The 21,604-nt window shown below is 45.2% G+C and overlaps 1 protein-coding gene across 2 annotated transcripts in view; it reads right to left on the bottom strand.

The window, feature by feature from the left end:
* The window catches only part of LOC129829196 (ras-related protein Rab-26-like), an 82,107-nt gene that overhangs the window by 49,724 nt on the left and 10,779 nt on the right, over window positions 1–21,604 (bottom strand). The gene's annotated exons all lie outside the window — the stretch shown is intronic.

Here is a 21,604-nt window from a genome sequence, read left to right on the forward strand (position 1 = left end):
GCAAGCATATGCATGCAAGGGCGCGTACACATGTATACATTGAGGGTCAAAGTCAAGGCTACCAGACTATCAAACACATTGTGTCTTTAGAACTTGGTTAGCCCAGCATGGGGCAGGTTACAGTGTCCAATACTCTGGATAAAAATACAGGTTCCCTTTCAGTCAGTCAACTTCAGTTCAACATACTACGGGGAGTCGCAATCTCTCGACTTTGGTTGAAGGATCTACAATCACCCTACACAAGGCCAATGAAATCCGTGTCCTCGCTGGAAGCCCCGCATTCCACAGGTGATAAGCGTCAGGCTCAGATTCATTCCTTCAATGACTGTATTGCGCTCTTCAAATCGGTGTGAACAGGAACGAGTCATGCTACTAAAACAAAGTTGGAACACGAGACTGTCTAAAGTTGCACCAACTATTAATTAATCTTATGCTACTCAAAAATACACTGAACAAAAATATACATGCAACACACACCGAGTTCCAGGTCATATAAGGAAATCATTCAATTTAAATAAATTCAATAGGCCCTAATTGTCACGACCTGACCTTAAAGAGCCTTTTTATTTCTCTATTTGGTTAGGTCAGGGTGTGATTAGGTTGGGCATTCTAGGTTTTCTGTTTCTATGTTGGTGTGTTTGATTCCCAATCGGAGGCAGCTGTCTATCGTTGTCTCTGATTGGGAATCAGATATAAGTTATGTCAGTTTCCTTTTGGGTTTTGTGGGATCTTGTCTTTGTTTGTTGCTTTCTGCACGACTAGCTTTACGTTCTGTTTGTGTTCATTGTTTTTTTCCCTGGTGTTACGTTTTCCAATAAAGAGAGAATGTACGCCTACCACGCTGCACCTTGGTCCGGTCATTTATCATCCGACGACGAGCGTAACACTAATCTATAGATTTCACATGACTGGGAATACAGATACGCATCTGTTTGTCACAGATACTTAAACATTTTTTGGGATGGATCAGAAATGGATCAGAAAACCCGTCAGTATCTCTTGTGGCCACCATTTGCCTCATGCAGCGCGACACATCTACGGATAGAGTTGAACAGGCTGTTGATTGGTGGCCTGTGGAATGTTGTCCCACTCCTCTTCAATGGCTGTGCGAAGTTGCTGGATATTGGCGGGAACTTGAACACGCTGTCGTACACGTCGATCCAGAGCATCCCAAACGTGCTCAATGGGTGACATGTCTGGTGAGTATGCAGGCCATGGAAGAACTGGGACATTTTCAGCTTCCAGGAATTGTGTACAGATACTTACGACATGGGGTGTACAGATACTTTCAACATTATCATGCTGAAACATGAAGTAATGGCAGCAGGTAAATGGCACAACAATGGGCATCTTGTCACAGTATCTCTGTGCATTCAAATTGCCATCGATAAAATACAATTGTGTTTGTTGTCCATAGCTTATGCCTGTTCATACCATAACCCCACCGCCACCATGGTGCACTCTGACATCAGCAATCCGCATAACCACACGACGCCATACATGCTGTCTGCCATCTGACAAGTACAGCTCAAACCGGGATTCAACCGTGAAAGCACACTTCTCCAGCATGCCTGTGACCATCAAAGGTGAGCATTTTCCCACTTAAGTCAATTATGATGCTGAACCCCCGGTCATGTCAAGACCCCGGTGAGGATGACGAGCAATCAGATGAGCTTCCCTGAGATGGTTTGTGACAATTTGTGCAGAAATTCTTTGGTTGCGAAAACCCACAGTTTCATCAGCTATGCGGGTGGCTGGTCTCAGACCATTCCGCAGGTGAAGAAGCCAGATGTGGGGGTCCTAGGCTGGCTTGGTTACACGTGGTCTGCGTTTGTGAAGCTGGTTGGATGTACTGCCAAATTCTCTAAAATGACGCTGGAGGCGGCTTACGGTAGAGAAATTAACTTTTCATTCTCTGGCAAAAGCTCACCCTCAACTTGAGACATCTGTGTCATTGTGTTGTGTGACAAAACTGCCTATTTTAGAGTGGACTTTTATATTGTCCCCAGCACAAGGTGCACCTGTGTAATGATCATGCTCTTTAATCAGCGTCTTGATATGCCACACCTATTAGGTGGATGGATTATCTTGGCAAAGGAGAACTGCTCACTAACAGGGATGTAAACAAATTTGTGTACAACATTTTAGAGAAAGAAGCTTTTTTTGTACGTATGGAAGATTTCTTTGATATTTTATTTCAGCTCATGAAAAACAGGACCAACACTTTACATGTTGCATTTATATTTTTGTTCAGTATAAATAACATTCATTTTTCTAAACTATTCCAATCTCTTACTTGGACTTATTGCACCCATTACTGAAATGGTTGTTCCACTTTAGATATTTAAGGTAGTCACATATCTTAATCTTCCCAACCCTGGCAGTCATTCTGAATGTGGGTGAATAAAACATTCTAAATGTTAAATCATGTGATTTGCGGGTCTGATGTGGCCTGTTTCAGGCCACTGTATTAGGGTAAAACTAGTTCCTCAAAAGAAGGCTTTATGAAATAGGTATTATCTTAAAGAATAACATTTTAATGACAACATATTCACATATGCTCTCACTTGATGAAGACCACAGGACTGAAAATGAATCTAACAACCATCTCTCTGTCACTAGTAAACACAGTCATGGGTGTTATTGATACTCGAAAGGCACTGGGAAATATGCAAATTAGGGCTATTTAATTCCGGTCCTGGAGGGCCAAAACATTTCTGGTTTTAGATTTTTGTACGGCTCTTCAAAGAACCATCCCATTTATGTTCCTTCAGTGACCCTACAACAGTTCCCCTATGGTGGGGGGTTACATAAAAGACTGTAAAAACACCAGAAAATCAGCTCAAAGCTTTTTTAATTTGGGAAATCTGTTCTCAAGTATTCCCAGTACCAATTCCCAGTTCTCCTGGGTGACCTTGGGTCCCTTCTGTGGTCAAGTATAGTGTTGAGGAACACGAAGAGGAGTAACATCTGGTCAACTAACAAGAACTGTCTGAACTTTACAGTCCAAACTGTAAAATATACTGTAGAGTAGTTTATTTTCTAAGGACAAGCCGAAACAAAAAGATGTGAAAAGTTAAGACAAGGTTGTGACTTTGTCGGTGCCGGTGCAAGATGCTGCTACATGTTGAGGTGTGATGTGTTGTTGTCTTGCTTGTTGTCGCCCTATTGCTGTCCTTGGCTCTTTTTTTTCCCCCTTCGGTTTTGACACAAGGCCTTTGCAGCCTCTGCCAAAAAACGAAAGCCTTGGCTGTGGCGAGCTGGCCGAGCAGAGAACTATACCGAAGCATCATTAGAGAGAGAGACCAGCAGAGACGGCAGATAGCTAAGTCAGCATAACATTCTAAAGTCAAACCACAATCACACTCCCTCTTCTTGCCATTACAAACACACGCAATTAGATACATAAAGCCTGCCAAAACTACCACTCCTCATTGCCAATGCATTTCATACATATTGCATGGAACAGGGTGCGTTGACGCAGTAGACTTGCCATATGCAATGTGCATTTGCTCCGTATAAATAGAGAACAATTAACATAAGCTCCCGCTTTTTTCCCCAGGGATTGTCACGCCCTGACCATATAGAGCCTTTTATTCTCTATGTTGGTTAGGTCAGGGTGTGACTAGGGTGGGTTATCTAGGTTGTTTTATGTCTGTTGGCCTGGTATGGTTCCCAATCAGAGGCAGCTGTTTATCGTTGTCTCTGATTGGGGATGATATATAGGCAGCCATTTCCCCACAGTTTTTTTTGTGGGATCTTGTTTTGAGTCAGTGCATGTGGCACCTCAGTACTGCACGTCGTTGTTGGTTTCTTTTCTTTTTTTCTTTTTAAGTTTCACAAAATAAAATATGTGGAACTCAGAGCACGCTGCGCCTTGGTTCGTTTATTCTACAGACGATCGTGACAGGGATGACGCAATAGGCACGCCCAGGAGACCAAGCTCCGCACTATCTGCGAGTGAAATGAAATGCACATCTTTTTTTTTTATACGCTTCAAAGAAGCTAGACCAGAATGACGACTGCACTAACGCTGCCCCTCTGACGCTGTGGAGAGCATGGAAGGTAGCAGTGACCTCTTCAGTAACAGTGGCTTTTTAGGTTTGGTTCGTGGAGGACGTGACAGAAAACGCCACTCGTGACGGTGTAGTTCATGTTACATGCTTTATATCGACGTGTCACAATAATATTGGTTATTGCACATGACTACCCTAGATTAGAGTAGTCCTAGCAACGCCGACTTGAAGCCTGATGACCGTGCCGTGGACTCAGACCATCAGAGGCTAACAGAGGGCTTTAGACAGAGTGTGTGAGTGGGAAGGTGTGTGTCATACTGGTGATTCACACACACACACACACACACACACACACTGGACTGAACATGGGTCCCATATTAATAAAGCCGTACAGCACGCTGTATATTCACAGATAATCAATAGTCCTTCGAGACTACAGCGGGATAGAAAATAATGTGTGTGTGTGGCATGTGTGTTTTTAGAGTGGGCGGGTGCACGTATGTGTGTGTGTGTGTGGTCTAAAATCTACCTGTCACACCCAGCCTAGTTACACATGGCCTTCTAGGCAGTTGAGACACTGATAGGGGGACCTCTCCTTTCCCCAACCCAGTTACATATTCATCCTCTTCCACCCAATGGATATTTATCAGCCTGGAGACATTAAGAAAGCAGGTGGCATCCCTCACAAACTGAAGGAAATTAAGGAACAGCTTCTAAGAAGTGGAAGACCAATTTCTTTCCTTCCTTGTGAGGAGGAAGAAGCTCTTATTATTAAACCTGAACCAAGACTCCTCTCGTTCCTCATGCATTCTCTCTCCTTGATCTCGCTCTCTCTGTCGCTCTTTCTCTCTCTTTCTCATTTTGATGTAATGTGGAGGCCAGGACCTATCTTCTTTAATCTGTTCGCGCTGGGTCGTTCCCACTCTTTCTTGCTCTCCCTCTGCCATTCTCTCTCTCATCACTTATTCTCTCACTCTCATTCTATCGCGCTCCTCTTTTTCTCTCTCCATGCTGTCATTAGTATTAGAAATGAAGATTGTGGCGCTGTTATTTGTCTCAAATTCAGTGAGACTTCTGTCCCTGGCAGCATCCCACAATGCATGTGTATCCTGACAGTCAGATGCCTCTGCATTCCTCAGTTGTGTGTGAGAGCACCTGTTGTCCCTAGTCAAGATATCTGATAGGATTAGTAATTTTTCCAATAGAATCCTATAGGATTTTTTCACACCTCTGTCAGATTCCAATCGGAATGCTATTGGACTACTTTTTTCCTAATGGAAATCAAAAGTAATCCTATTGGATCCTATAGGATTCTCGCAACCCTATAGGATTTGGTGTGAAATGTATCAGAATCCTTTTGGATTACTTTTTTCAAAAGTAATCATATTGGAGCCTATACAGTGCATTCGGAATATTGACTTTTTCCACATTTTGTTAAGTCACAGCCTGATTCAAAATTGATAAAATATTTTTTTTACATCAATCTACACGCAATACCCCATTATGACAAAGCAAAAACAGGTTTTTAGAATTTTTGGCACATTTATTAAAAATTCAAAACTGAAATACCTTATCAAGGGAGGTCTGAATACATTCCCGAAGCACTGTTGGTTTAGTAGGATTTTTATAGCGTTATTTTTTTATTAACCCATTAAATTATAGTTTGTTGTCATTTGTTCCAGTACAATACAACACCATTAAAGAGATAGTTCAACCAAATTACAAAATGACATATTGGTTTCCTTACCCTGTAAGCAGTCTATGGACAAGGTATGACAGCAATCCATGCTTTGGTTTAATTTCCCTGGCACTGTTTTCACATGCTAACGTTTTAGCATTTGTGGCACAAAACCCATTTAAGTCATGGCATCGATATTACAATTTTTCGCATATAATGTTCAAAACATCTATAAGTGTATTTGAGCTTTTACAATCAATTTTAGATACTTCCGGAAGATTTGGACATGATGCGGGAAAAATGTAAGTATTGGTCCCATGACTTTGTGGGTTTGTGCCACAAATGCTAAAACGTTTGTGGCACAAACGTTTTTTGGACTAGAGGTGGTTATTGATGCCTGTGAATTGATCATTACATGCAAACACACACACACACACACACACACACATACATACATACATACATACATACAACATCAAAGCACTGGCATAAACTACCAAACCCTCAACACAGTGCCAGGTGGGTTCTAATTCATATTCATCGTGAGGCTCTTCATACACATCCAGCTACATAGAGCCAGCTGTCAATCAAATTCCATACACACTCCAGACCAACACTCCTATGAATATGTACGAACCCCCGAGGAGTACCTTTCGCCAGAACTCCTCACCAATTGAATACTTACAGATTTGGATGATGTGAGGTATAGATGAATACCAGCATTTCCACTGTAGCATAATCAGTGTTATTTTGTGAGTTGGGTGGACTTCAGAAGGACAAGAACTTTAGCTAAAGTGTGAACGTTTGTTCACTCAACAAACTTTGCTCACAGTGAGCTGAATGTATAAAAATGTGTTGAGTCGAATTACAAATGCATATTTGCCTTTGGAAGGCAACTCTGTATGCTGGTCCAGTTATATACCCAAATGTTGAGCAAACTCACAATCCTATTGCAGGTGGTTGGGAAAAGGGAAATGGGTTACCTAGTCATTTGCACAACTGAATACATTCAACCGAAATGTGTCTTCCACATTTAACCCAACCCCTCTGAATCAGAGAGGTGCGGTGGGGCTGCCTTAATCGACTACATCACTGCCCTGGCAGCCCAAAAATAATTACACATCAATTTGCAAGCCAGCATAATGTGACTTGCAGGCTTGATGTGGCCTGTAAACCAGGAGTTTCAGACCACTGTGTTAGGGTGCAACTAGGCCCTCAAATAAAGGCCTTATGATACACAGTACCGTATGTAATGTACTTTCATAAAGAGTGTTTTGTGCAACTCATTCTCCTATTGCAGCTGGTTGCCTTAGATAAAGAAAAATACCGGGTGTGCATAGGAGAACAACAGATATGAAACCATAGAAATAGAATCACTAGAACGGACATCCCTATTCAAGTCAATGGGTCTGTGTGGACGGCAGACAATATTTAGTGTAACCACGAGGGTGTAGTTAAATTGCTGTGATCTAAGGTGCTTTTCCAATTCTAAGTATTATTTTTCCATGGCAGCAACCCCCATGCTGTGAGGTTCAAGTAAAACTCTAATGTTCTGACACTGAAATTACAACACTGTAAAACTCTATTATAGGGTGCAGTCATTTGCATAAATCACCTAGATTGCCTTCAAGCCGGCATTAGCGAGACATAATTAAATAACGAACACTTTGGGTAATTACCACTGGCCAGACAGGCCTGATTGTATTAGCACTCAATGTTGCTGAGCTGGGAGAGAAAATGAAGTCGTAGAAGAGATTGAGAACACTCCTGACATCTCATCTACAGTATACACACAAACACTATTTTTATCCTATAAAGTTTAATCCACCATGCAGCAACTGCACAGTATATCTATCTGAAATCTCTCCTATGCATCCTGCACCTCTATGGACACGGTCCATAAGCCCTGAGCCCAGTAAAGACCCGACTTATCCTGGCTTTGTCTCCCTCTGTGCCTCTCTTCTTCCTCTAAAAGCTTCTTCTTCCTCTCCTTCTTCGCTCGCTTCACACTGGTCTGACCGCCCCTTTTATCTGTGACGCTCCATCTGTCTTTTCTGTCTTTTAATCTGCTCCTGCCCTTTCTCTCTTTCTTTCTATTGCTCTCTCTGTCTCGCCGTATATGTGTGAGCTGGATGCAATAGCGGCAGTTGGCCTCTGACAGCTCTCACCGTAGTGGTGAGTTAAATTAGGGAGCATGGCAGCAGTACTGACGTTCTCTCTTAGTGCCGCTCAGCCCCAGATGCTGCATGCTCCATTAACAACCCTTAGATGAATGCATAAACACATATTTAACCTCTGACTCGAGAGCAACATCCTAAATCAAACTCAAGCGCAATCACCAAGTACTACTGTGTGCTGCGGAGCATAACAACAGGATCATGATGAACCAGACCAGGCCCAAGTTAGTCCAGGACAAGGAGGGCCAACAGGCCAGCGACAAAAGCCATCTGGAAGTGGACTGCACTGCAGAGAATAAGTCGAGAAGAGAAGGAGAGGAGGTAATGAGAGGAGAGAAGGAATGGATGTGAGGGAGATGAGAGGAGAGAAGGAATGGATGTGAGGGAGAGGAGAGAAGGAGAGGAGAGAAGGAATGGATGGATGTGAGGGAGAGGAGAGAAGGAGAGGAGGGAATGAGAGGAGAGAAGGAATGGATGTGAGGGAGAGGAGAGAAGGAACGAATGTGAGGGAGAGAAGAGGAGAGGAGGGAATGAGAGGAGAGAAGGAATGGATGTGAGGGAGAGGAGAGAAGGAGAGGAGGGAATGAGAGTAGAGAAGGAATGGATGTGAGGGAGAGGAGAGAAGGAGAGGAGGGAATGAGAGGAGAGAAGGAATGGATGTGAGGAGAGAAGGAGAGGAGGGAATGAGAGGAGAAGGAATGGATGTGAGGGAGTACTACAAATGTGCAGACACAATTACACACATTTGAACAATGCAACATGTTCTACCTGCATCCATGCCATCACAAGATTACCATCCATAATCACAAGAAAATAGACAGCCCATAATAACCATTGTCCAGTACAAAACCTTGAAAATATTACTCCAACATTACAGTGTTCCACCACCGATCAATAGCTCCCCCAGTCTCCAGGCCCACCCACCAATATATACTGTAATAGATGGGCCCTTCCATGAGGGAAAATCCTTTCCCTCATTCTTCCTCTTCACCTGCTTCATGCATTAATCAGAAAGGGGCCTAAGGCCGAACCTCACAGGATTATGATAAAACCAGGAAGTGACAAAAGTCAGAGGTTAAATGTCAGTGGGGCTGTGCTGGGGTGACGATAGTGGTCACTGGCTGAGTGATTATATGCAGACCTATTACTGTTTATGACCAAGAAGGGTCACTGTCCCTTTGGACCTTCATCAAAATGAAAGAGATTGGAAGAACTGGTCTCTCTTGCCGAATAGATTTTATATCAATGAGACCACCTGTATAAATAAAGGACACATAAAAGAAAAGGTGAAAGTGATGGGGGAGATTGCAGATATTGAAGGGAGAGAGAAAAAGGCATCGGAATATTGAAACGTAATAAAATGGTGGTTTAGTTACCAGATTAACCATTTCAATGACTTTACTTTATTTAACCTTTATTTAACTAGACAAGTCAGTTAAAAAAACGAATTCTTATTTACAATGATGGCCTACCAAAAGGCAAAAGGCTTCCTAAAACAAACATCACTACAGTTATAGTAACACAAGAGAGAGCTCCATCCAAGCTGTTTACAGTTAGAAATGTAATTCCAGATTAGGAAACACAGAAGAGACTCATCTGTCCTGTAGGCTATTCAACTTGCTGGATTTTGGTGTCAATTACCACTAACCTTGATTGATGTGACTTTTACCATGGTATTAGTCTAGTCTGAGACCGAATCGCTGATTTTCAGTGAGAAATTCTCCACAGTGAACCTTTCGGTTGAATGTATTCAGTTTTCCAAAATAGATCAGAAGTGTGAAAAAAAGGAGTGTGTGTGTGTGTGTGTGTGTGTGTGTGTGTGTGTGTGTGTGTGTGTGTGTGTGTGTGTGTGTGTGCGTGTGCGTGTGTGTGTGTGTGTGTGAACCTTACGTGTGCTGTAGTAGATCCGTGACACTTGCTCTACTCAATTTCCTCGGTGTGAAGTTGGCAGGTAAGATTTGTTAGGCGATCGATTAACGCAGAGAAAAAGATGCAGCGACCCCTCTCTCTCCCCTCCTCCAAGGCACGATTAATCAGCCATGAGCACGTTATAATATCAACTAATCATCACAGGCCACGGCAGCCTGAGCTGTCCTCGTCATTTTGACCTAGCCGCATTCAGATGAACATGAATTTCAGACCAGATGTTCAGACCGATTTAGCAACTCTTGGACAATTCTTACACCTTCTTCCTCTATGTAGTTCATACACCTGTCTGAGGCAGCCAGTCCCTACCCCTGAGTCCTCTTTATTGGTAATAAAGGCCTAATGAAGTCTCATGTGCATTCACAGCAGGCCGTTTCCGAATATCCATACCAGCGTACTACATACTTAAACGGCATACTATGTACTCAGCATCGTCACATACTATTTAGCACGTACTGTTTGGTAAATAGTAGGTGGGGCGGGGCCGAGTGCAGGTGAATATTTCCACATTCAACAGACATGCATCAACCATGCATCTTCACATCAACCAGCCTGATAATAGCTCATTTCCAATTCGATTAAACTTCTCTAAACTCTGAATAGAATAGGAATGGAGTTATAGGACTACTCAGGCTGGTTATAGGCAGACTATCACATTGGACCTATACCGTAGAAGATCATATAGCCCATCTATCCTATTTAAAAAGGACAAACAGATAATTTGGTTCCATTTCAACATAATTATTAGTGTAACCAGTAAGTGCTGTAACATATATACATTTTAGAAAATTGCCTAGTACACACACCAAAACTTTTCAAATATTCAAATCAAAATGAGATAAGATTGACTGCTAAGGCTAGATCCATAAATTAAATCATGAAATAGTTGGCCTAGCCTACAAAAATAGAAATAAATCCATATCTTCATATCAAAAGGCCTGATTAACATGACATCAATAAACGCAGCCACATCCTGAGTCCCCGGGACAGACACATTCAGAAATCAAAAGATGGCTTAGTGTTTAGCTTAAAAGCTCTGACGAAGGCCAAGAGAACAAGAAACACTTTTCAATGAGAAAACAGAAATCCACTTTGGGTAAAAATACATTTAAAAAAAACTTCCCAAATAATTAGCCTTGTTTTGTTGTTTGGATACTTGAAGAGAACTAGGGCCTATCACTCACATCCCACCTCTTCCAATGCATTGTGGGAAAGTGCGCATCGAATTCTACTAGATGAAGAACAAAAATGAGTATAACATCCTGGCATTTAAAGCATACTAGATTTGAGAAAATTCACATACTATAAAACCTTCTATTTTCGCATACTCCAATGGCCTAATATTTAAGACACAAGTATGGATATTCGGACACGGCCAGTGTTTAGCCTCAGCTTATCATATCCACCCAGGACAACACACTCACCTGACTCTACAAACAGAGATGAGAGATGGAGGGGGTTCATAAACAGAGTGTCCTGTCAGATAAGAGGGGAGTGAGTGTGTGTGTATCTGTGTAACTGGGGGCGAGACAAACAGACAGGCTCAGTGGGTACGTTGTTGTTTTTAGTGCGTATGGCAACCTGCTGGTGTGCAAACGCATCCTCGGGGGGCAAGGGGGCTTGTTTGAGACCGTTGAGTGTGTGACACATCGGGGGCAGGAGGTGGCAAACATACAGACGCTGTATGACTTCAGGGCAACAACATGGGGGATATAGAAATGCCACTTCTCCCGGAAGTGTCAGGGACCTGATGCCAGGCTGTGCCAGGCAGGCTGTGTCTGAGTCAACATTTTCATGTGAAGAGGAGGGCTTGACACACTCTTAACTGTTTTGTTGCCTCACCCACACACTAGGCTGATCACTTTGAGTCACTGGGACTCACTTACTGACTCACTCACTCACTTGTTGACGCCAATTATGACAAGTACATAAACTTCTAAAACAAGTTTTGGCAACAAAATGGGTAAAACAAACTTCTTAAACATGTCCTTCCTCCTCCGGTTCAACCATCCTCCGCCGGGGACATTGTACTCCCAGAGACACATCACCTGCCTTATGGCGAGAAGTGGCCTGTGACCTGACATGTGCTTTTCGAAAGCTTTCCTTTGAACAGAGCATTGCGCCAGGTGGCGATGTCTTCCTACCATGCCAACCTGCATACTAACCACCACACAAAGACCCCGACCGGAGCATTCCTGGACCCTAGGGAGGGGCGACGCACCTCACCCCATAGATCTAAGCTTTAAACGCCAGGCTTCTCCTCCAGATGTCTCCCCGAAACTATTATCCCCTTAGGATGGCTCATCCTGCCTAACAGAGATTGGTAAGGCTTAAAATGACAGCCATCTTGCAGTCTGGTATTTACCTGGTATTTTAAGAGATTTGGACTGGAATTGGATTCGACGATCGTTATCTCTCCCTTGCTCTGACAGAGCACAAGCTGCTGCACCGAAACATAAGCTGCAAGCATCTTGGGGGAAACACGAGGAAAAGAAAAGGCTTCTTATGCAGGCGAATGTAGCTCCAATCATAGATAACAATTGACATCTCACCACACAGAAGGACCAGCCAGCTAGCCAGGCAACAAAAACATATGAATGGATTATATTTCTATGGTGGTACACCTCACGTGCATACAGTACATAACAGCTAGGACAAGTAGAGCCGTTGTCAAGGTGACGCAGCCCTAACGACAGTCTCCGCGGCTTCAGGTGTGTGTGTCATCACAGCCCATTGAGTCACCTCTCCCAGGCCTGTCCTATAGTCCTATATAACAGGGGTTGATAAACTATTCCTTTATATAATTAACTTAGTATCACCTGTAATGTACAGGCAAAGTGGTTCTGTAGCAGGGTTTCCCAAACTCAGTTCTGGGTGTGCTACAGGAATACATTAGCACACCCCAGAACAGGAGCAGAGCAGATCAGAAGAAGAATAAATATGGAAGGGGCGGAAGTTGAATAGTCATGAATGCTTATGCAAACAAAGTGAAACCTTGGTCTTGATAATCTGCAGGTTCTGGCGTTTTCCCTATTGTGATCTGGGAATGTTTTTTATTCACACATCTCAGGCTTCCAAAGCTTCCCCACATGTGGGGAACTCACCTATTTTTATGTGAAATGAACATTGACAAACCCTCAGTGTGTAGAAAATGAGTAGCCTTGAGAATAGTTTGAGAATGCATAATCAAGTCTAGTCTGTAGCTATGTGTCTGCAATTATACTGTTTGCAGCACTCAACTCTCTCAAAAGAGTTGGCAAGACAACACACACAGATCTGAGACCAGGCTACGCAACAATGCATCTGCAGAATGAACAGTCCGTCCGTTTTCACACTGAGGTAACACAGACAGACAGACAGACAGACAGACAGACAGACAGACAGACAGACAGACAGACAGACAGACAGACAGACAGACAGACAGACAGACAGACAGACAGACAGACAGAGAGTTACTGCCGTAGCAGAGGTCTAATAAAGATAAGGCTGACTATAAGCCCTGCTGCTCGGACGGTCGCTCCTGTGTTCCTGGATCTTTAACTGTGTACTCTCTGTTTGTCTGGCCGATAAGAGAAAAGGCCACTCTGGTTTGGTGTTAGCATTAACAAAAGGCTAAGCTTGACACATGCTGCACCACCAGGGAAGGAACAATTCAATAGTGCGTCAAGAGAAAAGGGCATATGCAACATGAACTAGGGACATTTGGTGTCATGTTCGATTCATAGGGAGATATTGACCAAGCAAAAACCAAAGTGACAAGGACAACTGCACTGAGTGTACAAAACATTAGGAACATCTGCTCTTTCCATGACAAAGACTGACCAGGTGAATCCAGGTGAAAGTTATGATTCCTTATTCGTGTCACTTGTTAAATCCACTTCAATCAGTGTAGATGAAGGAGAGGAGACAGGTTGAATAATACCTTTTAAGCCTTGAGAAAATTGAGACATGGATTGTGTATGTGTACCATTCAGAGGATGAATGGGCAAGACAAAATATGTATGTGCCTTTGAACGGTTTATGCTTGTAGGTGCCAGGAGCACCAGTTTGAGTGCGTCAAGAACGTCAACGCTGTTGGGTGTTTCACGCTCAACAGTTTCCTGTGTGTCGTGTCCCCATGAGTGACAGAACACCTAGCCAATCATGGCGCAACTAGAGAACATTACCCAATCACAGCGCAACTATAGAACATTACCAATCCTTAGACTCTGTATTTTCTGCTGGCTGCCTCACCACCACAGAAAGCACTGAGCTAGGCTGAAACACTTGCATTTTGGAGCCACCTTACTCAAGAAAACAAAAGAAGACCATGTTTGTATGCGGCTTTATTAACTCAATGATTTAAAAAAATAGTTTTACATTGTTTGCAAACTGATATGTGACATGTATTAATGCCATAATAACATGCAAAACAGGCGAAATATGGGGCTCTGCCCCACCTTCCCTGAATGACGGGTTGCCACTGATTGTTTCTAATGAAACCTTTAATGGCATCCCACAGGAATCTATTATAATTCACAGACTCTTTGTTGAGGAGGATCTGAACTGATTACAGAAATCAACATTTTTTAAGAGTGTGAGATTAAATCTCCACCTTTGGGCACGTTTTAGAGAATTGGTTACAGATCAATTGCATATGTTTTTGTGACGACCAGACACAGACATTCACCACATTTAAAAAAAATTTTTTACCGTTTACTTAACTAGGTAAGTCAGTTAAGAACAGATTCTTATTTTCAATGACGGCCTAGGAACCGTGGGTTAACTGCCTTGTTCAGGGACAGAACGACAATTGGAAGCACAGAATCATCTAGAATGTCATTGTATACTGTAGCATTAAGAATTCCGTTTCCTGGAAATAAGGGGCCTAGCCCGAACCATGAAAAACAGCCCCAGACAATTATTCCTCCTCCACCAAACTCTACAGTTGCCACTATACATTCGGGCAGGTAGCGTTCTCCTTGCATCCGCCAAACCCAGAATCATCCGTAGGGCTGCCAGATTGTGAAGCGTGATTCATCACTCCAGAGAACGCACTACTCCAGAGTCCATTTTTTTGTTTTTATTTTCATTTTACCTTTATTTATTTAACTAGGCAAGTCAGTTAAGAGCAAATTGTTATTTACAGTGACAGCCTACCCCGGCCAAACCCTAACATGGACGACGCTGGGTCAATTGTGCGCCGCCCTATAGGACTCCCAATCACGGCCGGTTGTGATACAGCCTGGAATCGAACCACGGTCTGTAGTGACACCTCTAGCACTTAGACTGCTGCGCCACTCAGGAGCCCAATGGCAGTGAGCTTTAGACCACTCCAGCCAAAGCATGGCATTGCGTATGGTGATCTTAGGTTTGTGTGCGGCTGCTCGTCCCTTGAAACCCATTTCATGAAGCTCCCGACAAACAGTTATTGTGCTAATGTTGCTTTCAGAGGCAGTTTGGAACCCGATAGTGGGTGTCGCAAATGAGGACAGACGTTTTTTTACGCGCTAGGCGCTTCAGCACTCAGCGGTCCCATTCTGTGAGCTTGTGTGGCCTACCACTACGCGGCTGAGCTGTTGTTGAAAGTCACTGAGCTCTTCAGTACGGCCATTCTACTGCCAATGTTTGTCTATCGAGATTGCATGGCTGTATGCTCGATTTCATACACTTGTCAGTAGCGGGTGTGGCTGAAATAGCCGAATCCACTAATTTGAAGGGGTGTCCACATACTTTGTCATGTATAGTGTATGTACAATTTCCACCTTCTGAACTAGATGCACGAGGCTAGGTTGTACGCTTGGACGTGCATGTGTGTGAAAGGCAAGCACGAATATGCCAACACGCAAGCACAGCACCAACTACCTTATTAGTATTATATCCTGTTTATTACAGCCATGTATTTTCTCGGCTGACATTTGTATGTCCTGAGACTTGTATGAATGTGCTGCACTTTTACAATATGTATTAAACCCATTTACAAACTAGGTTGTTCGAGCTCTGAATGCTGATTGGCTGAAAGCCGTGGTATATCAGACCGTATACCACGGGTATGACAAAACATGTATTTTTACTGCTCTAATTACATTGGTAACCAGTATATGGTCGATATACCACGGCTAATATACCAGGCACTCCGCGTTGCGTCGTGCTAAGAACAGCCCTTGGCTGTGGTATATTGACCGTATACCACACCTCCTCATGGCTTATTGCTTAATTATAGCACAGGCTTCGTTAGAAAATAGCAAACACAAAATAAACAACAGCCTTGAACTACCAATAACCACCATCCTTTTCTGTAGATAACAGCCTATATGTTGAAGTCTTTGCTGACAGGACATGTTTGAGGAACTGTTATGGCCTCAATAAAAGTCAAATTTTTCCTTAAAAAACACCTCTCCATGTATCATTCCAACCTCCAGGCTAGGACAGTTTAATGTTAAAACCATGAATAAATCATTAAATGCATCTTTGAATAAATCTTTCTGTTCTACGGTATCATTAGGAGTGTGATTTCGTATTTATTGAGACTGCGATGATTCAACAGCACCCTGTTCTTCAGAGAAAATAAATTTATTTTCAATCCTTTTCCCAAGTTAAGAGCTTGGTCTAATTGTGCACACATCACCTCAGATTGCCACATTGCAATTACCCATATGCCTGTGTGGTCACTGGTCAGTGAGTCCTGTCACGCTACACAACACACGGAAGAGGTGTTGTTGCTCCGCCGGCCTCCTCGCTGGCCGCACCGCTCCTTTAATGATTAGCTGGTGTACTGCTGCGAGTTACAGCACTAGAGGCTGAGAGAGAGAGAGAGAGAGAGAGAGAGAGAGAGAGAGAGAGAGAGAGAGAGAGGGGCTGAGAGAGAGAGAGAGAGGGGCTGAGAGAGAGAGAGAGAGAGAGGGGCTGAGAGAGAGAGAGAGAGAGAGGGGCTGAGAGAGAGAGAGAGAGAGAGGCTGAGAGAGAGAGAGAGAGAGAGAGAGAGGGGCTGAGAGAGAGAGAGAGAGGGGCTGAGAGAGAGAGAGAGAGAGAGGGGCTGAGAGAGAGAGAGAGAGAGAGAGAGGCTGAGAGAGAGAGAGAGAGAGAGAGAGGCTGAGAGAGAGAGAGAGAGAGAGAGGGGCTGAGAGAGAGAGAGAGAGAGAGGGGCTGAGAGAGAGAGAGAGAGAGAGAGGCTGAGAGAGAGAGAGAGAGGCTGAGAGAGAGAGAGAGAGAGAGAGAGGCTGAGAGAGAGAGAGAGAGAGAGAGAGAGAGAGAGAGGGGCTGAGAGAGAGAGAGAGAGAGAGAGAGAGAGAGAGGGCTGAGAGAGAGAGAGAGAGAGAGAGAGAGAGAGAGAGAGAGAGAGAGAGAGAGAGAGAGAGAGAGAGAGAGAGAGAGAGAGAGAGAGAGAGAGAGAGAGAGAGAGAGAGAGAGAGAGAGAGAGAGAGGCCACTCCAAACCCCACATCTGAGCTACATTGGCCTCTCTCACTCTCCCTCTCTACCTCCTAATATAGTGCATTGTTTTGCCTTTTAGCCCTTTGTCAAATCATTTTACTACCAATCTTTCATTATCTCACCCTCTTTTTCCCATTCCCTCTTTCTCTTCACTCGCTAACATACTGTTTGAAACGCATTTCAGCCCCCAACACAAACACACATCGATCTCTCCCTCTCCCTCTCCATCCCTCAGAGGAGAAGGAAGGAAACTGAATGGTAAACTCCAGTTTAATAGCTCCCACACATGAGCAAGCACACTCCTGAGACATACCGACGACGACTGATGTGAAAAATAAACCCAGGACTCCCTCTGCCAATGAAGGGAAAGATAAATCAAATCAACCAGCCGCCCATGCCGCCTTCCTCATATCCTAATGGCATCAGTGTGCTCGCTGTGCAAACACAGAATAAATATAGTGTATGAGTGTTATCATGGGCATCCGCACTTGAAACTGTCTGTGAGTCATTCACTTTACTCATTATGTTTCATCAAGAAGCCAAACAAATGAAGGAGGAAGAGGAGGAGAGAAAGTTAAACAGATATATTGAGGAGAATAGCATGAGATTGAGTGTTTTTGTTCTCTTTGACACTGTGTGTGTATCTTTTGCAGTGGTGTAAAGTACTTAAGTAAAGAGACTTAGTAGTTTTATGGGGGTATCTGTACTTTACTATTTATCTTTTTGACTACTTTTACTTTTACTTCACTACATTCCTAAAGAAAATAATGTACTTTTTACTCCATACATTTTCCCTGACACCCAAAGGTTCTCATTACATTTTGACAGGAAAATGGTCAAATTCACGCGCTTGTAAAGAGAACATCCCTGGTCATCCCTACTGACTCTGATCTGGCGGACCCAGTAAACCAAAATGCTTCGTTTATAAATTAGTGTCTGTGTTGGAGTGTGCCCCTGGCTATCCGTAAATAAAATGAAAACAAGAAAATAGTGCCGTCTGGTTTGCTTAATATAAGGAATTGTCACGTTCCTGACCTATTGTTCCTTTTTCTTTTATTTATTTAGTTGGTCAGGGCGTGAGTTGGGGTGGGTTGTCTTTGTGTGTTTTGTCTAGTTTAGGGTGTGTGTATTGTTTAAGGGGTTTTTGGTATGTATGGGGTTGTGTTCAGTGTAGGTATTTAGGAAAGTCTATGGTTGCCTGATTTGGTTCTCAAAGAGACAGCTGTTTATTGTTGTCTCTGATTGGGAGCCATATTTAAGGCAGCCATGGGCTTTAGGTGTTTGTGGGTAATTGTCTGTGTCTATGTTGCATGTTTGCACTTAGTCGTTTATAGCTTCACGTTCGTCATTTTGTTGTTTCGTTTTTTCTTCTTCTAAATAAAGAGAAGATGTATTTTTCACACGCTGCGCCTTGGTCCTCTCTCTCACCCAAAGACGATCGTGACAGAATTACCCACCTGAATCGGACCAAGTGGTGTGTCAAGCAGCAACAGGACCCACCTACACAGGATTCATGGACATGGGAGGAGATACTGGATGGAAAGGGTCCTTGGGCACAACCGGGAGAATATCGCCTCCCTCGTGAAGAGCTGGAGGCAGCTAAAGCCGAGAGGAGGCGATATGAGGAGGCAGCACGGAGGCAAGGCTGGAAGCCCGTGAGTACTACCCAAAAATGTCTTGGGGGGGGGACTTAAAGGGAGTGTGGCGAAGTCAGGTAGGAGACCTGCGCATACTCCCTGTACTTACTGTGGAGAGCGAGAGTACGGGCAGACACCGTGTTACGCAGTAGAGCGCATGGTGTCTCCTGTACACGTGCATAGCCCGGTTCGGTACATTCCAGCTCCACGTATCGGCCGGGCTAGATTGAGCGTTGAGCCGGATGTCATGAAGCCGGCCCAACGCATCTGGCCACCAGTGCGTCTCCTCGGGCCGGCTTACATGGCACCAGCCTTACGCATGGTGTCCCCGGTTCGCCTACATAGCCCGGTGCGGGTTATTCCACCTCCCCGCACTGGTCAGGCGACGGGGAGCATACAACCAGGTAAGGTTGGGTAGGCTCAGTGCTCAAGGGAGCCAGTACGCCTGCAAGGTCCAGTATTTCCGGCAACCTCCCCGCCTCAGCCCAGTACCACCTGTGCCTACACCACGCACCAGGCTTCCAGTGTGTCTCCAGAGCCCTGTTCCTCCTCCACGCACTAGCCCTATGGTGCGTGTCTCCAGCCTTTTACCACCAGTGCCTACACCACGCACCAAGCCTCCTGTGTGTCCCCAGAGTCCAGTGCGTCCTGTTGCTGCTCCCCGCACTAGCCCTGAGATGCGTGTCCCCAGTCCGGTACCACCAGTGCCAGTACCACGCACCAGGCCTATAGTACGCCATGAGAGTCCAGTGTGCCCTGTTGTTGTTCCCCGCACTAGCCTGATGGTGCGTGTCCGTAGCCCGGTACCTCCAGTTCCGGCACCACGCACCAGACCTACAGTGCGTCTCAGCCGGCCAGAGTCTGCCGTCTGCCCAGCGGTGCCTGAACTGCCCGTCTGCCCAACGGCGCCTGAACTGCCTGTCTGCCCAACGGCGCCTGAACTGCCCGTCTGCCAAGCGGCGTCTGAACTGTCCATCTGCCAAGCGCCGCATGAACTGCCCGTCTGTACTGAGCCCTCAAAGCCGCCCGTCTGCCATGAGCCTGCAAAGCCGCCCGTCTGCCATGAGCCTTCAGAGCCGTCCGCCAGACAGGAGCCGCCAGAGCCTTCCGCCAGACAGGAGCCGCCAGAGCCTTCCACCAGACAGGAGCAGCCAAAGCCTTCCGCCAGACAGGATCAGCCAGAGCCTTCCGCCAGACAGGATCAGCCAGAGCCTTCAGCCAGAGCCTTCCGCCAGACAGGATCAGCCAGAGCCGTCCGCCAGCCATGAGCAGCCAGATCCGTCAGCCAGCCATGAGCAGCCAGATCCGTCAGCCAGCCATGAGCAGCCAGATCCGTCAGCCAGCCATGAGCAGCCAGATCCGTCAGCCAGCCATGAGCAGCCAGATCCGTCAGCCAGTCATGAGCAGCCAGATCCGTCAGCCAGCCATGAGCAGCCAGATCCGTCAGCCAGCCATGAGCAGCCAGATCCGTCAGCCAGTCATGAGCAGCCAGATCCGTCAGCCAGCCACGAGCCGTCCAGCCAGGATCCGCCAGAGCCGTCCAGCCAGGATCCGCCAGAGCCATCTAGCCAGGATCCGCCAGAGCCGGCCAGCCAGGATCCGCCAGCCAGCCAGGATCCGCCAGAGCCAGCCAGCCAGGATCCGCCATCCAGTCCGGTGCTGTCCCTCAGTCCGGAGCTGCCCTCAGTCCGGTGCTGCCCCACAGTCCGGTGCTGCCCCTCAGTCGGGTGCTGCCCCTCAGTCGGGTGCTGCCCCTCAGTCGGGTGCTGCCCCTCAGTCCGGTGCTGCCCCTCAGTCCGGTGCTGCCCCTCAGTCCGGTGCTGCCCCTCAGTCCGGTGCTGCCCCTCAGTCCGGTAGTGCCCCTCAGTCCGGTAGTGCCCCTTAGTCCGGTGCTGCCCCTTAGTCCGGTGCTGCCCCTTAGTCCGGTGCTGCCCCTTAGTCCGGTGCTGCCCCTTAATCCAGTGGGGTTAATTTGGAGGGTGGCCATTTGGAGGAGGCTACGAAAGCGGGTAGTGACTATGGTGGGGTGAGGACCACGACCAGCGCCAGAGCCGCCACCGTGGACAGACGCCCACCCAGACCCTCCCCTAGACTTTATGCTGGTGCGCCCGGAGTTCGCACCTTAAGGGGGGGTTATGTCACGTTCCTGACCTATTGTTCCTTTTTCTTTTATTTATTTAGTTGGTCAGGGCGTGAGTTGGGGTGGGTTGTCTTTGTGTGTTTTGTCTAGTTTAGGGTGTGTGTATTGTTTAGGGGGGTTTTTAGTATGTATGGGGTTGTGTTCAGTGTAGGTGTTTAGGAAAGTCTATGGTTGCCTGATTTGGTTCTCAATCACAGACAGCTGTTTATTGTTGTCTCTGATTGGGAGCCATATTTAAGGCAGGCATGGGCTTTAGGTGTTTGTGGGTAATTGTCTGTGTCTATGTTGCATGTTTGCACTTAGTCGTTTATAGCTTCACGTTTGTCATTTTGTTGTTTCGTTTTTTCTTCTTCTAAATAAAGAGAAGATGTATTTTTCACACGCTGCGCCTTGGTCCTCTCTCACGCCTTGGTCCTCTCTCACCCAAAGACGATCGTGACAGGAATTTTAAATGATTTTTACTTTTACTTTTGTATACTTAAGTATATTTTTGCAATTACATTTACTTTTGATACGAAAGTATATTTAAAAACAAATACTTTTAGACTTTTACTCAAGTAGTATTTTACTGGGTGACTTTCACTTTGAGTCATTTTCTACTATCTTTACTTTTACTCA

Source organism: Salvelinus fontinalis, chromosome 30, assembly GCF_029448725.1.
Source record: "Salvelinus fontinalis isolate EN_2023a chromosome 30, ASM2944872v1, whole genome shotgun sequence".
Taxonomy (NCBI): Eukaryota; Metazoa; Chordata; class Actinopteri; order Salmoniformes; family Salmonidae; genus Salvelinus; species Salvelinus fontinalis.